Genomic DNA, 14,961 nt, shown 5'->3' on the forward strand with positions numbered 1-14,961 from the left:
TTAAAGTATACGTAAAGTCTGAGTATTTTATCACCACCTTCGGTTGCTTCATAACTAGAATAAATTGGATATTTAAAGTTAGATAACGACGTAATGTGTTGAAAAGGCACGTTAAACTTCGATATGCTTAGAAATTGCTTTAGCCTATAATCCTTTTGACATTTTACGCGGTGACCTTTTCCCATGAACTTTATTACTAAAAGAAATTGGCGCTGTTGGTGCATCTGTAGTACGAGGCTGAAATAACGACAGAATTGTTTGATATACTTGCACTAAAATGACATTATGGTTAATCTGTTTATTCCAAATGCATATTATTTCTGTAAAAAGAAATTAAATATTTGGTTCCTTGAGCATCAAACAGTTTGATGAGCCATACTTCACCAGGTTAAGGGTATGTAGAGCTTGGTATGTGTGTGTTATGGTAGACAGAAGTTTCAAATATATCCATCAATGCTTACGTTATAAGTTTGTAAAAACACTAAGCAGATACCTAGTTTAAGAATTTATACTGAGGGGATAATGAAATACTTAAGATAATTCAATATGTTAAAGTATATCTAAACACATACTTAGTAAAATTACTTGATGAAGTATTATAATTACATGCTCTATTATATTTCAAAATTAAAATTTTTATTTTGATATTTTGGTACAATACTGGATACAATTATTTTGCACAGACTTGCTAGCAGATCAATCATAATGTGGATATAATTTAAAATTTTTGTGTTTTAGTCACTATCAGCTATGTAAGATTATCCTTTTGGTTTTGCATCTGCATATTAAACTTATCATCATAACGTTTCTCTGTATGTTTGTCACCAATACAATTTTGATGTATTTTAGGAATTATGGGATACTATAACTGGAGGTCTTGCTATCATTGGGTACTCTTTTTTCGATTTTTTTACTGTTAATACTGTTGTTAGCAGGGTTGCCAATGCCAATTTATTAAATTTTCTATGTTTTTCCATATCTTTTTATCTGGAACACCGCCCAATTTCTTAATCTACCCCCTTGTTGTCATTAAAGACACTACAGTATCTGTATTGAGTCGATTGCCGTTATCTGTTCTTACATTTTTAAGGACACTAAGGCAGCACTAACAGCAATAGTTTTTACAATTTTCATATTTAGTAACAAGTATTCTTTTGCGAGGTTTTCTCAGTAGCAGTCGTCATTGGGAAATTCGCCACAAGTTGACCACGCTGGTTGGGTTAGCGTAAAACCGATTTAATAACTATGAAGGAAACGATAAGTGACGTCAGTGTTTCGTAAAACATAATATGGAGAATTTTGAATTTTTATATTAGTAATCACACTTGTATTTTAAAAATAAATGTTTTTTAGAATGTCTCTACTCTATAGTATCACGAACCAATGTTTTTGTGATTCTTTATTACTGTCATCATGCCCATTGGCAAACGTCTCGTAAATAAATGATTCTCTGGACTTTTTGATTTTTTTCGATCTGATCCAGTTTTTTTCCTGTCCGGATAATCAACGTTTTCGTTTGTTTTTTTTTCTCTCTGCTGGCGTGACAAGTTCAAGATCGTTCCTTCTAATTTTATCGGGTTACACGTGTACATCTAATTCAATTCACATTTCCACCGTCGTTTTGGGCGTCTATTTTTATGTTGTTTTGTTTTTTTTCTCCGCGTCCGACGTCTCTAACGAAGTGCCAGCCGGCTCCCTTCCCCCTCGCGCCGCCGTTACGTAAGCCGTTCGTTTTCATGCGGAATTGTTTTTTCTCTTTACAGAAATATGACGGTAATAAATAAAATTTCGCTCAATTAGTCGGCGACTCGGGGGCACTATCATATATTTTTAGTCGGGCAGGTCAACAAACCTCGCAGGCAAGTGTTATTGCGTCGCTGACAGGAAAAAAACGTCATATTTCAGCGGTTATCTTCTGCATCGACGACGGGGAATTGCTTTCGTGCTTCGCCAGTCAAAGGAAGACGTATGGTTATTTGTTTGTACCTTATTCCGTTCGGTTCATTTGATCTGGAGATCAAAACAAACCCACGATAATTTATGATGATAAAGATGGTACAGAAAAAAAATTTGCAGTGTTTCAGTAATAAATATTGACGTTTTAACACATGAGCTGAAAAATCCGGAACACGTAAATGGCGCTAGTTTGAAGAGTGACACTACTAACAATGGATCAAAAGCAATTTCTTGTTTTAAGAGGTCCCCGCTCCATCAAAAACAACAATAAAACGTCGGTTTGGTGACTTCGAACGTGGTCGTAGGTCTCTGCTGATGATGCAGAATTCAGTGGACGTCCAAATGAGGTGGTAACACCAGAAAACATCTAAAAAATCCCAAAACCGTTTTGAATGATCGAAAAATAAAGTTGCGTGAGTTAGTACTTTTGACTATGGAAAAGCTCGGTTCAAAGTTGGTGCCGCGTTTGCTCACTGTTGACCAAAAACAAGAAGGTGTTGATGATTATGAGCAGTGTTTGGCCATGTGTAAACGTAAGAAACCGGAATTTTTACGTCGATATGTGACAACGGATGAAATATGGATCCATCCAAATATGGATCGTCATCTGGGTGGTGACAGTTCTATTTTGAGGCAAAAGATAAATCGATCTACAAAAGTGGTATTGAAATGTTAGAGCGCTGGAACTTTTCAGCCCATGTGTTCTAGATGAATATGAGTGTAGATAATTATGCAAAATTGTGTATTTTATAATTTTACAATTAAAAATGGTAACCTCTGTTCTCCTTCACTAATAACGTCGTTCATTTTATTATATAGTCATAGCGCATTCACCACGTTTAATCAAAATTTTATTTTAACAGTCTAGATAATGTTGTTCCTTTTGTAACCTAAAAGTGGTTTATTATTGATCTATTGACAACACACATGTGTCGTGACATATTTATAACATTTTTATTTATTTTATATTAAAATATATGTAAACTCTGAGTTTATCACCATATTCGGTTGCTTCATAACTAAAATAAATTGGATATTAAAACTTGGATAACGTGGTAAAGTGCTGAGAAGGCACGTTAAACTTATATATACCTAGAAATTGTTTGAACCTATAATCCCTTGGACATTTTACGCTGTGACCTTTTCCGGTGAACTTTATTATTAAGAGAAATTGGCGCTGTTGGTGCATCTGTAGTGCGAGGTCGACCTAACGGCAGAATTATTCGATAGACTTTCAGCAAAATGGGCATGATAACTAATTTTGAAAAAATTACTTTACCTGGATTAGTTGTTTATGACGCACTTGTCTTGGTCGCTGTAGACAGTGTGTGAGGTTGCTAGTAATATTGATATTACTTTAACAATTTTGTGTTATAATTATTCATTCTAATGCGTATAGATGGCGTGGAGGTTCTCAACGTAACAATATAACGGTAAAAACCCCAACCAAGTTGTTTATTTTCGTTTAAAAGAAGACAAAAGTTAGACAAAGGTGAATTTTAAATAAAAGAAAAATTTTAATGGAAATCTATATGTTATTGAGTCCACGGAAAAGTTTGCGGTTTTCCAGTAATAAATATTTACATTCTGTGACATTCAAATCGATTTTACTAAACTAAACATGAACAGGAATAAGAGAAACACCCAAAAGATTATGTAAATAGAAACCAAGCATATATATCGGTGTTCATTGTTCATTTTCAGTTCGTTTCTTTATCGCTGGCAAATAGTATCACATCCATCGGGATAATGTTGGTGTTTATGTTGTTTCTCATTAAATATTTTTTGTTCTTTGAATTAGCTATTTGCTTCAATGTTTCTCTGGTTTAGACCAAAAGGCACTCAGTTACCTTGCTTATGAATTACTGCCAGTTTGACTCGGATATTCATGAAGAAATGCTTCCAATTCATTGTCCTCTAATGTTACTGGCCGTTTAAATGTCGAAATCATTCCCTACATGATTGATCACTGTCACCATGAACTGTTCAAGTAGTTAATGCGAATCAGTTGAACTGTTTTTCTTCAACTCCAGTAATGTTAACACAAAATTAAATGTATTCAATATATCACTAATCAAAACCATCTTTTGAATGCAGACTGAACTAATTTGTACCGAATAAGTGCACCACATGCAATATATATATATATATATATATATATATATATATATATATATATATATATATATATGAAGAGTCAAGACCAGTAACAATCATTTTTATTGTTATTCAAACATTTTATACGCACGATATATTTACCTTCAACTAAAATTACTTAGAAAAAGGTACTAATATGAAAATACTGACCAAGAATTAGAAGCCAGTGGTCGGGCCCAGCCAGTCCCAACAAAATCAGTTTATATCTCATCCAATGTCCACGAAATTTTATTTGAAAAAACAAACATCTATTAGGGGTGTAAATTAATTGGGACGACATTTTCGAAACAACAGTGTAAAATAGTCGAGAATGAGAAAAAATTAAAAATAGTTCCTGATTTCACAAACCAACAATTTAATTATATAAGATTAATGGAAACGTTCCAAATTGACAGATGTTCAGCGTCTCTTCCATCCCATGCCAAAACACCCTAATATTTTTCGAATATTATTCGGATCTTCGTGGAAACTGTTACGGCAATCACGTACACACCCATAATTCTTTCGACAAGTGACTTTTTAATGTTTTTGTTTTTTTTATTAACGTATAATTGAATAGTGATATTGTAGTGTTATTCTGGTTTTACTCGGTATTATACAATGTGGGGCAAAAGTCCTGCTACCATTTCGATTGCCTCTAACTTTGCTCAAAGAAAAGATAAGTTTGGTTTTTATAAAACGTTTATTTGGTCTTTACGTAATTTTTTTCGTCATGATTGAAAAATTATATCGGCTAAATGATGTCCGCGATTCGCTATGCAACTTTCGGCTCTTTTTAAGGAACTTTTCATGACATGCTGAAAATGAGGCTGAATTTCTTCAATTTCATGACGAATATTATTTTTAAGATGTTGAATCGTTTCAAAATTCGCCTTAAAGTGCGTGCAGAAATGTGTAACTGGGAACCACGTCTCCGAATTGATGTTTCTGGAGACTCCGCAATACTATCGCGCACCAGAGACACATTGTCAACGTTATAAGACGTCCATTGTCTTCCAGAACGAGGCCTGTCTGTTATACTGTCGAAAATTCGCATGTAAACGATAAATTGTGGTTTTGTGAGGCACTGGACAATTTGATGCAATTTTCGTTGAGTGGCAATAATGGAACGATTATTTTCAATAAATATTGTCACTATTTCTGCTCGTTCTTGTGGCGTATGTTTATCCATAATAAAATTTGGACATCTACACAACACAATGGTTAAAGCGAATCTGAGCTAAACGTCACATAACCAAGATAGCGCGCAATAAAAATAGTAGCGGGATTTTTGCCGCATATAATCTTTTGCTGAAAATCGGAAAAAACTAAATAGGTATAAGGTAGATAAACATTTTAGAGATAATATTAAGTTACATAGAAACAGCGTATCAGAGATGATTAGAATTGCAAATTCAGGTCATTGGCATTGCAAAAAACAAGTATTACAACCACTTGTTTGTAGTAATTATATACATACATATACTTATAGTGCTGATACTAAAGTAAATAAAATTAGGCATGTTATGATAGCAGTACAGACTATTTTATCTTCAGAGAACATTTTCGGTTTTAGTAGCCCAATGCATATGCATCTTTTTCTATTCCAGTGGTTGGGGGTTCTTTATTTGTATTGTTTTTTTATATATATATTTTAAAGTCTACTTTTACCAACTATAGGTTTATCTGGACTGGGCCTAAAGTTTAACGTGGGATCCGAACCACAGCATTAAGCCTACCGACTGGCGAGTGACCAACTTTAGAAATCATCTCAGAAGACATCCGGTCTTACCCAGCCTGGTTACTGGCATGACTGGATTCATTTTCCATTACAGATTTTACATTCTTGCCTAAAACATTCACTAATATTAAACAATCACAAACATAAATTTACGACCATGCCTCAGCCGGATTCGAACACGCGGCTATTGCAACAGTAGGAGGACCGTCCTATCGCTTTTACCACTGCCTCACCAAGCCGGCAAGGGGGTATTCTAGTATAGAAATTAAACAAAAACCCTGTAAGAACATGCTCTTGAGAAGATTTTTCAAATTTTAAATTATTTTTAGTGACTAATTTTTGACAACAACAGATTAATTTGAACTTTAGTGTGAGCCTTCTCTATACATTCCCCTACATCTATAACAAAATTTGGGTTTTTACATCTTCTGGGTACACTGCCACCTTTAGACATCATGTCTAAATTAAAAGTACTTAAAACTATCTTACAAAATCTAGAGAGAGCCTTGATTTAGGCCTGTTCTAGTAAACGATACACTTTAAACCTAAACGATCGATTCGAATGTATATTGATTTCCATCGCTTCCAAGTTCAACTCAGCCAAACACGTGATACGTTTTAGTAATAGAGAAATTAGTTTTTACGTTTATAGCTTTGCGAAATTAACACAGAGGGTGTGGTACTATATCACCAGATAAACGTATTAGTATGTTAATGGGCCAACAGGTTATACCACCAGGTGTGTCAGTAGTCAGTGTCATATTTGATGCATATGACATTATATCCCATTGACATTAACCTCAAAATTACAGAAGTTATGTTTCACCAAAAATAATAGCGTTATAGATTTAGAATTTTCTGCAAATTTTGAGTTTTGTTCATCAAAACGTGCATAAACGATATCATAACGATAAATATGATATAATAATAAATAATATAATAAAAAAATAAGTTCTTTTATCTTATTAGTTAAGATCATTATCTTTCTTACATTAACGAAAAGTAATTTCGTTTTTTTTAAATTTTTTCTTCCGAAAATAGAATAGTAAGTATCAGCATTAGTTTGCTTGAATGGAACTGGATCATAAATGGTTTCAAAACCATTTACATACAATTGGATATCAAAATAAGCTCGATACTTGTGTTCCTTATGAATTAACAGTGAAAAATGTAATGGATCGAGTTTCCATTTGTGAAGCTTTGTTGGAATCGAAGAACAGGGAGACATTTTTTTTCCAATACGAGAACAATGGGCAAAAGATCTTGGTCGCAGCCTGAGAAACTTTATAGCGAATTGCAAAACCAAGGAAAGGGTTAGTGATCTCTTGCTCTCCAATCATCTCCTTTTGGAATGATATTCACTAATCACATGCGAGATGGCCAAAATGTATATGCTGCGACATAACAGGTCAATTGAAAAGTCCTCGGCCTAACACATAGATAGCGCTACTAGAATTAAGTCCATATGTTTTTTTTGTTAGCCCTAACCATCAAAAAATGAGTGTATAAATCTGACAGCTGTCGGATCATTAGTTTGTGAATTATAGAATTTTGATTGAAGCAACTTTTGTTATTGTGAAAAAAAATGGATAAAAAGGAATTTCGCGTGTTGATAAAATATTGCTTTTTGAAAGGAAAAAATACAGTTGAAGCAAAAAAGTTGGCTTGATGCCGAGTTTCTGGACACTGCCCCATGAAAATCACTCACTATTGAATATTTGGGTATGAGAAAGCTTTATGCAAAGTGGGTACCGTACGAGCTCACTTTTGACCAAAACCAACGATGAGTTGATTCGGAACAGTGTTTGAAGATGATCAAGCGTAATAAACCCGAGTTTTTGCATCGATATGTGACAATGGATTAAACATGGCTCCATCATTTCACTCCGAAGTCCAATCAACAGTCACCTGAGTGGATTGCACACAATGAACCCGCCCCAAAACATGACAAAACGACGGCTCGTAAGGTTATGGCGTCTATATTTTGGGATGCGCATGGAATAACTTTCATTGACTACCTTGAAAAAGGAAGGACCATCAACAGCGACTATTACATAGCGTTATTGGACCATTTGAAGGACCAAATCGCCGAAAAACGGCCGCATTTGAAGGAAAAAAAGTGTTGCTTCACCGAGACAATGCACCCTGTCACAAGTCAGTGAAAAAGATGGCCAAAAACCCATGAATTGGGCTTCGAATTGCTTCCTGATCCTCCGTATTCTCCAGATCTGGCTCCCAGCGGCTATTTCCTGTTCTCAGATCTCAAAAGAATGCTCGCTGGGAAGAAATTTTCGTCGAATGAAAAGGTTTTCGCCGAGACTGAGACCTATTTTGAAGCAAAGGTCAAATCGTACTACAAAAATGGTATCGAACAGTTGGAGAGCCGCTATAATCAGTGTATCACCCTTGAATGGAATTATATTGAATAAAAAAAACTAATTTTGCCAAAAAATACATTTTACTATGGTAGGCTGGGGACTTTTTAATTGACCTGTTACTTTGAATTTTAACCATTGCATAACCACGCATTGCATGATCACAAAACGTAACTAGTCGGGCGATAATTAATGAAATCCATGACGTGTTCATTCATTTTAAGCTCCTTAGAGCTAGTGTCATGGGTCAATTAAGATCGCCGTTAAAAAATTATAGAAATCATATCGTCAATAAATGATCGCTGATATTAGAGACCCCAATGATTGTTGTTGGACGTTGTCAATAGTTCGTGTTGACGCGTCAATCTCAAATCACCTAATTGGTTTAATTTAAGCGGGTATCAAATACTTTCGGCCGACAATTCAAGATTTTTTTAAACATAAACGGGATAATAATACCCCGTAATATTCGTCGTTTCCGTCAGCTAGTGTATTTAAACTAATTACACAAAATTACATCGTTTAATTGATAACGATACATACACCTGACTATTTTTGGGAGAGATCGACCTTGATATCACCAAATAATGCTTAAATTCCATTATGTTCACGATATTGTTGCGTAACTTTTACACACACTCGAACAATAAACAACGAATTTATTAATGAAAATATGGTTGAATTTACTGAATAATATTAGACGTTTGAGTGTATTCTGATCAGCGATGTCTATTGGTGAAAATGCGGAATATCGATGTAAACAACTGTTAAATTCGATGGTTTTCACATTTTTCTACATAAAATAACAGTATTCCATTTAGTATTATTAAGATATCTATCTAATAGAACGCTCAAAACTGCCTGTATTGATCCCAATCGTCGGCTTTGATTTCAACGATTTAAATGTGGTGATTCTGACGTCAATAACAAAGAATGACCTGGAGTATTAAACAAGTTCGTTACAAAGAGTTGCAAGAAGTAATCGCTTTTTAGAACGAACGAAGAACTTTCCGAGAGCTCAGCAATTGATGAAACAACTATTACCAAATGTTAACATGCGCTGGCAAATATCCAAAAGTAAAATGGCTACTATACGAAATGATGGATGAAAACGAAGAGTTCTCTGTTGCGCCCTGTGACTGGTGATTAAAAGTGGGCCTACTATGACAATACCAAGCGAAGAAACTCATGGGTTAATCCAGAAGAACCATCCACATCGAAAATGTGATATATCAGCGTGATATCTGCGATTGCAGATATCTACCAATGTCAATTAAATAAAATGAACGACGTATTATTGCAAAATACCAACAACAACACATAGCAATACGTTCTAAAGCCTGTGAGACATGTTGTTGCAGCGCGAATGGGAACATTTTCCCTATCCAGCGCACTCGCCAGACATAGCGCCGCGTGATTACCACAAACGCGTTATTAAAGTGAACAAATCATCAGAATACATTCAGGCACCATATAAATATATTGATAAGTGATAAAATATTAAAATTGCGAAATTATTTCACAAAATGTAATTGTTTATATTGTAACCCCACAAAGTGAAAAAAAAAACTTTTCAAATAATATAGTGAGTATAGTCCGCACGATGTGGTTAACAATCCAGCCGCTTTTTTGTATCGAATACCTAAGGGCTTTTGCACCGACCAACATTTAACCAACTAAAGAATGCAGCTGTTAGTTGTCTGATGATGGATTGTATATATTTGTTTAGTCACTGTATAAACAGTCAACAGCGGTTTTAATGGGCTTCCTTGTGTTGATGTTTACGTTTTCGCAGTCACATTAAATATACTTACATATAAATGTATGTATTTTTAATAAACAAAACAACCATTCAGGGTAGTGTACTGAATTTGGATCGTCTTTTTTAGGAGTATATCCTAAGTTTTTAATTTAAAGAATTTTTGGGACAGTGTATATAGTTAAATGCTCTCTACTTTTCATATCTACCTACTTAGTCAGGAAACACATACTGAATTAACAGAGTTTGCTAAGGACTGTTTTGCTGAACATATGAATGAGATTCCAGAATGCCAAACAAAATTATCATATTTGAAAAATATGAAGTTTAAGAAGTATAAATAAAATAAAAAAGGAATTATTTTCTCATATGCACATTGAAATATATTTTGATCAAATAATTATTACAATAGGCATCATGGCAATATTTTGATATATTAATTAAAAGATTACCAGAATATCCTTGGTTTTAGTGATAAATATGATATGATAACGAACAGTATAATAAAAAATAAGTTTTGATTATTATCTAACCTTGTGTTGCTTGAACAGGTTTTCTTTTTCACTTTTAATTCTGAAAATGGAAAAATGGTGCATCAAAATGTCAGAAGTTGGTTTGGTCGAAAGTCTTGAACCATTTACATAAAATTGGATATCAAATAAGTTCGACACTTGAGTTCCTTATAAATTAACAATGAAACATCTAATGAATAATTTCTTTAAACACGACAATAATATGCAAAAAGATAGTGATTGGAGCCTGAGAAACTTCATAAATGGTTGAAAAGTCTAGAAAGATTATGAATAACTATCTGGCGAAATTGGAAAGGAATTCTTCATTATGAGGTCTACGAACTTGGGTAAACCATTAATGCGACTCTCTACGGTCAACAACTAATATGATTAAAAAAAAACAATCAGAATTGCTCAACAGGAAAAGTTTTGACTTCTATCACAACAACGTTAAAACACCCACATTTTTTTAGTTACATCTGCCCTATCGCCTTGACCTTGATCTGCCATCTGTTTAGGTCTCCTCAAAACTCTTAATGGTGTAAAGCTGTCTTTATTAGAGGTTCAGTTTTTCAGAACGAATACTAAATTATTTTACTACAATATGTTAAATTAATCTCCATCGCCATCTTTACATCAACACAATGGCATAAAGCTGACTTCAAAAGATATTCAGGTTTTCTCTTAAAAATGTCACAAGTTCTACAGTGACCGAATTATAGTTTTACCAAAAACGTGATCAAATATTAATTAAACGCTATATTAAACTATAACACACAATATATGTTGATCCATGTCAGAAGGCGACTAATATCAGTAACATCATCTATTCGAAATTCTTTTTAATTAAATAAATTTGACGACATCCAGTCTGAATACCAGAAGAACAAGGTTTTTTATTTATAAAATAGCTTGAAGCAAAGACTGAAGTGATACTGTAAATTGTAATAAAGAAATCCTTTCATTATTAACATATTTTTATCTTCTTATACAAAGTCTTCCTATATTAGGAAACACGCTCATTTTATTTTTAAGTTGCAGTATAGCACATGTTTGAATCACAGTCATTTATATTCAAATCATATATCCATGTTTCCAGAAGAGTCTCCTAATATTTCTCTACCTGAGTTTTATGTTTTTACGATATTTAACAGAAGCCCTATGCGTATCAATGACTGGTTAATATTATAACCATCGGAATAACAACACTTTAAAAATAATTCCCTGTCGAATTCAGTCAGTCCCGGTGCCCGAAGCTAATGCATAATACGTCTTCAGTTTTATCGATAAACAAAAACCACAACAAATGTTCGGAATTACAATGTGTCGCCTTTGGTTTCGTTACTTAATATTCAACGGATGTCTGCTATCTGGTAATGGGGAAAGTCTCGAATGAAATATGCATTTTAATAGGAGCCAGTTGCAAAGGTAACTACGAAACGTTCAAAAGGGGGATAATTATAATTCTAGTCTGCGTCCGACTCGATAAGATAACAGCTGATTGTGCATTGAAAACGTACTTAATTCTCCGGTACACACACATAACGCTCGGATTATTACTCTCTAACCATTCGCTATTTTAAAATTGAAGGTCACATTCGAAAAAAGGCTCGTCTGCGACAGATTTCAGTATTATTCGGAAGTTTTTCCATCACGTGACGATCCATAGATACATTTCGAGCGGTTTATTGATATTGATATCGTGATAACGTCAAAGGTACGAGATATGCCACTAAAAAAAATTGTGTTAAATGTAGGTGTGTCACGGTTTTTTCCTATAGCCATGTTTTATCAATATTTCCATGATATTATAAATAAATTGATTCTATTAGTCAAAGGCAGTCACAGTTCTTGCTGCTAAAGTGGTAACAGAATTAGCAAGGATTTAATTTTAACTATAAACAGTACTTTACTAAGAACCAATCGAGTTTCATTAACTCGTCAAACAAGATAACATCAAAACTAACAACGAATATGTTACCATTTCCCTTTTCTGAAATTTTTTTATAAAATTAATTCAAATTAAGATTTCAAACTGTTAAATTTAAAAATCTCTTTTTCTATTTAAAATTCTTTGTTTCTTCTGGCATATGGTGTTGTTTTTCATCTATTTTTCTACTATGGTTACTCCCTTACTATGAGAGTGATCAAAATATCTAAAATTCCTGTCCTGTCCCAGTTTCTCTAATTCCTTCTATTATTATTTTTGCTATCACTATTTTGACTGTTATTTTTATCCCGACAGGATGGATAGTGGTTTGGTTCTTTATTAAGCTTCTTCTTGTCGTTTATATTAATTAATAATGATGTCAAAATAATGTCTAATACTTTTATTTTCTATAACATTCTCTGATGAAATTATTTTAAATAAATTCATTTTAACACTCGAAAAAACACATACACATTAAGTCATGCCAATAACATATTCTTAGTGTTGAAGTGGTAACAGAATTAGCAAGGATTTAATTTTAACTATACACAATACTTTACTAAGAACCAATCGAGTTTCATTAACTCGTCAAACAACATAACATCAAAACTAACAACGAATATGTTACTATTTCCCTTTCCTGAAATTTTTTAATAAAATTAATTCAAATTAAGATTTCAAACTGTTAAATTTAAAAATCTCTTTTTCTATTTAAAATTCTTTATTTCTTCTGGCATATGGTGTTGTTTTTCATCTATTTTTCACTATGGTTACTCCCTTACTATGAGAGTGATCAAAATATCTAAAATTCCTGTCCTGTCCCAGTTTCTCTAATTCCTTCTATTATTATTTTTGCTATCACTATTTTGACTGTTATTGTTATCCCGACAGGACGGATACTGGTTTGGTTCTTTATTAAGCTTCTTCTTGTCGTTTATATTAATTAATAATGATATCAAAATAATGTCTAATACTTTTATCTTCTTAACATTCTCTGATGAAATTATTTTAAATAAATTCATTTTAACACTCGAAAAAACACATACACATTAAGTCATGCCAATAACATATTCTTAGTGTTGAAGTGGTAACAGAATTAGCAAGGATTTAATTTTAACTATACACAATACTTTACTAAGAACCAATCGAGTTTCATTAACTCGTCAAACAACATAACATCAAAACTAACAACGAATATGTTACTATTTCCCTTTTCTGAAATTTTTTAATAAAATTAATTCAAATTAAGATTTCAAACTGTTAAATTTAAAAATCTCTTTTTCTATTTAAAATTCTTTATTTCTTCTGGCATATGGTGTTGTTTTTCATCTATTTTTCACTATGGTTACTCCCTTACTATGAGAGTGATCAAAATATCTAAAATTCCTGTCCTGTCCCAGTTTCTCTAATTCCTTCTATTATTATTTTTGCTATCACTATTTTGACTGTTATTTTAATCCCGACAGGTGGGATAGTGGTTTGGTTGTTTATTAAGCTTCTTCTTGTCGTTTATATTAATTAATAATGATGTCAAAATAATGTCTAATACTTTTATTTTCTATAACATTCTCTGATGAAATTATTTTAATTAAATTCATTTTAATACTCGAAAAAACACATACACATTAAGTTATGCCAATAACATATTCTTAGTGTTGAAGTGGTAACAGAATTAGCAAGGATTTAATTTTAACTATAAACAGTATTTTACTAAGAACCAATCGAGTTTCATTAACTCGTCAAACAACATAACATCAAAACTAACAACGAATATGTTACCATTTCCCTTTTCTGAAATTTTTTAATAAAATTAATTCAAATTAAGATTTCAAACTGTTAAATTTAAAAATCTCTTTTTCTATTTAAAATTCTTTATTTCTTCTGGCATATGGTGTTGTTTTTCATCTATTTTTCACTATGGTTACTCCCTTACTATGAGAGTGATCAAAATATCTAAAATTCCTGTCCTGTCCCAGTTTCTCTAATTCCTTCTATTATTATTTTTGCTATCACTATTTTGACTGTTATTGTTATCCCGACAGGACGGATACTGGTTTGGTTCTTTATTAAGCTTCTTCTTGTCGTTTATATTAATTAATAATGATGTCAAAATAATGTCTAATACTTTTATTTTCTATAACATTCTCTGATGAAATTATTTTAATTAAATTCATTTTAATACTCGAAAAAACACATACACATTAAGTTATGCCAATAACATATTCTTAGTGTTGAAGTGGTAACAGAATTAGCAAGGATTTAATTTTAACTATAAACAATACTTTACTAAGAACCAATCGAGTTTCATTTACTCGTCAAACAACGTAATATCAATGAACTTTATGTTTCTTGTAGGTTCAAACGGTATCAAAATAATGTGGAATATTTCTAATTATATTGATAAAAATAGATATTTCGTAACGGTATTAAAAAGCAATTAGATTTGTTAACCTTGACTGAAAGCTAAACCCGATTTTATAGAATTAATTATTATGATAAGTTGCAAAATATTGGCAACTAGGGCAGTTAAAAAATTTGCATTCAGATATTAT

At 32.6% G+C, this 14,961-nt stretch overlaps 1 protein-coding gene and 2 long non-coding RNA genes across 6 annotated transcripts in view; 1 reads left to right on the plus strand and 2 right to left on the minus strand.

Moving 5' to 3' along the window:
- LOC143201165 (hypoxia-inducible factor 1-alpha) overlaps positions 1–14,961 on the minus strand; it is a 377,382-nt gene that overhangs the window by 18,761 nt on the left and 343,660 nt on the right. The window lies entirely within an intron of this gene.
- Positions 1,457–4,758, minus strand: LOC143201170 (uncharacterized). Its single transcript, XR_013006897.1, has 2 exons — positions 2,896–4,758; positions 1,457–2,579 (listed from the first exon to the last, which is right to left on the minus strand). It is a non-coding gene; the product is annotated as an uncharacterized LOC143201170 (long non-coding RNA).
- Positions 6,688–13,631, plus strand: LOC143201169 (uncharacterized). Its single transcript, XR_013006896.1, has 2 exons — positions 6,688–10,557; positions 10,998–13,631. It is a non-coding gene; the product is annotated as an uncharacterized LOC143201169 (long non-coding RNA).

The sequence above is a fragment of the Rhynchophorus ferrugineus genome, unplaced genomic scaffold (genome assembly GCF_030347505.1).
Source record: "Rhynchophorus ferrugineus isolate W39M unplaced genomic scaffold, kcgeb_rfMv2 rfM8, whole genome shotgun sequence".
Classification (NCBI taxonomy): Eukaryota; Metazoa; Arthropoda; class Insecta; order Coleoptera; family Curculionidae; genus Rhynchophorus; species Rhynchophorus ferrugineus.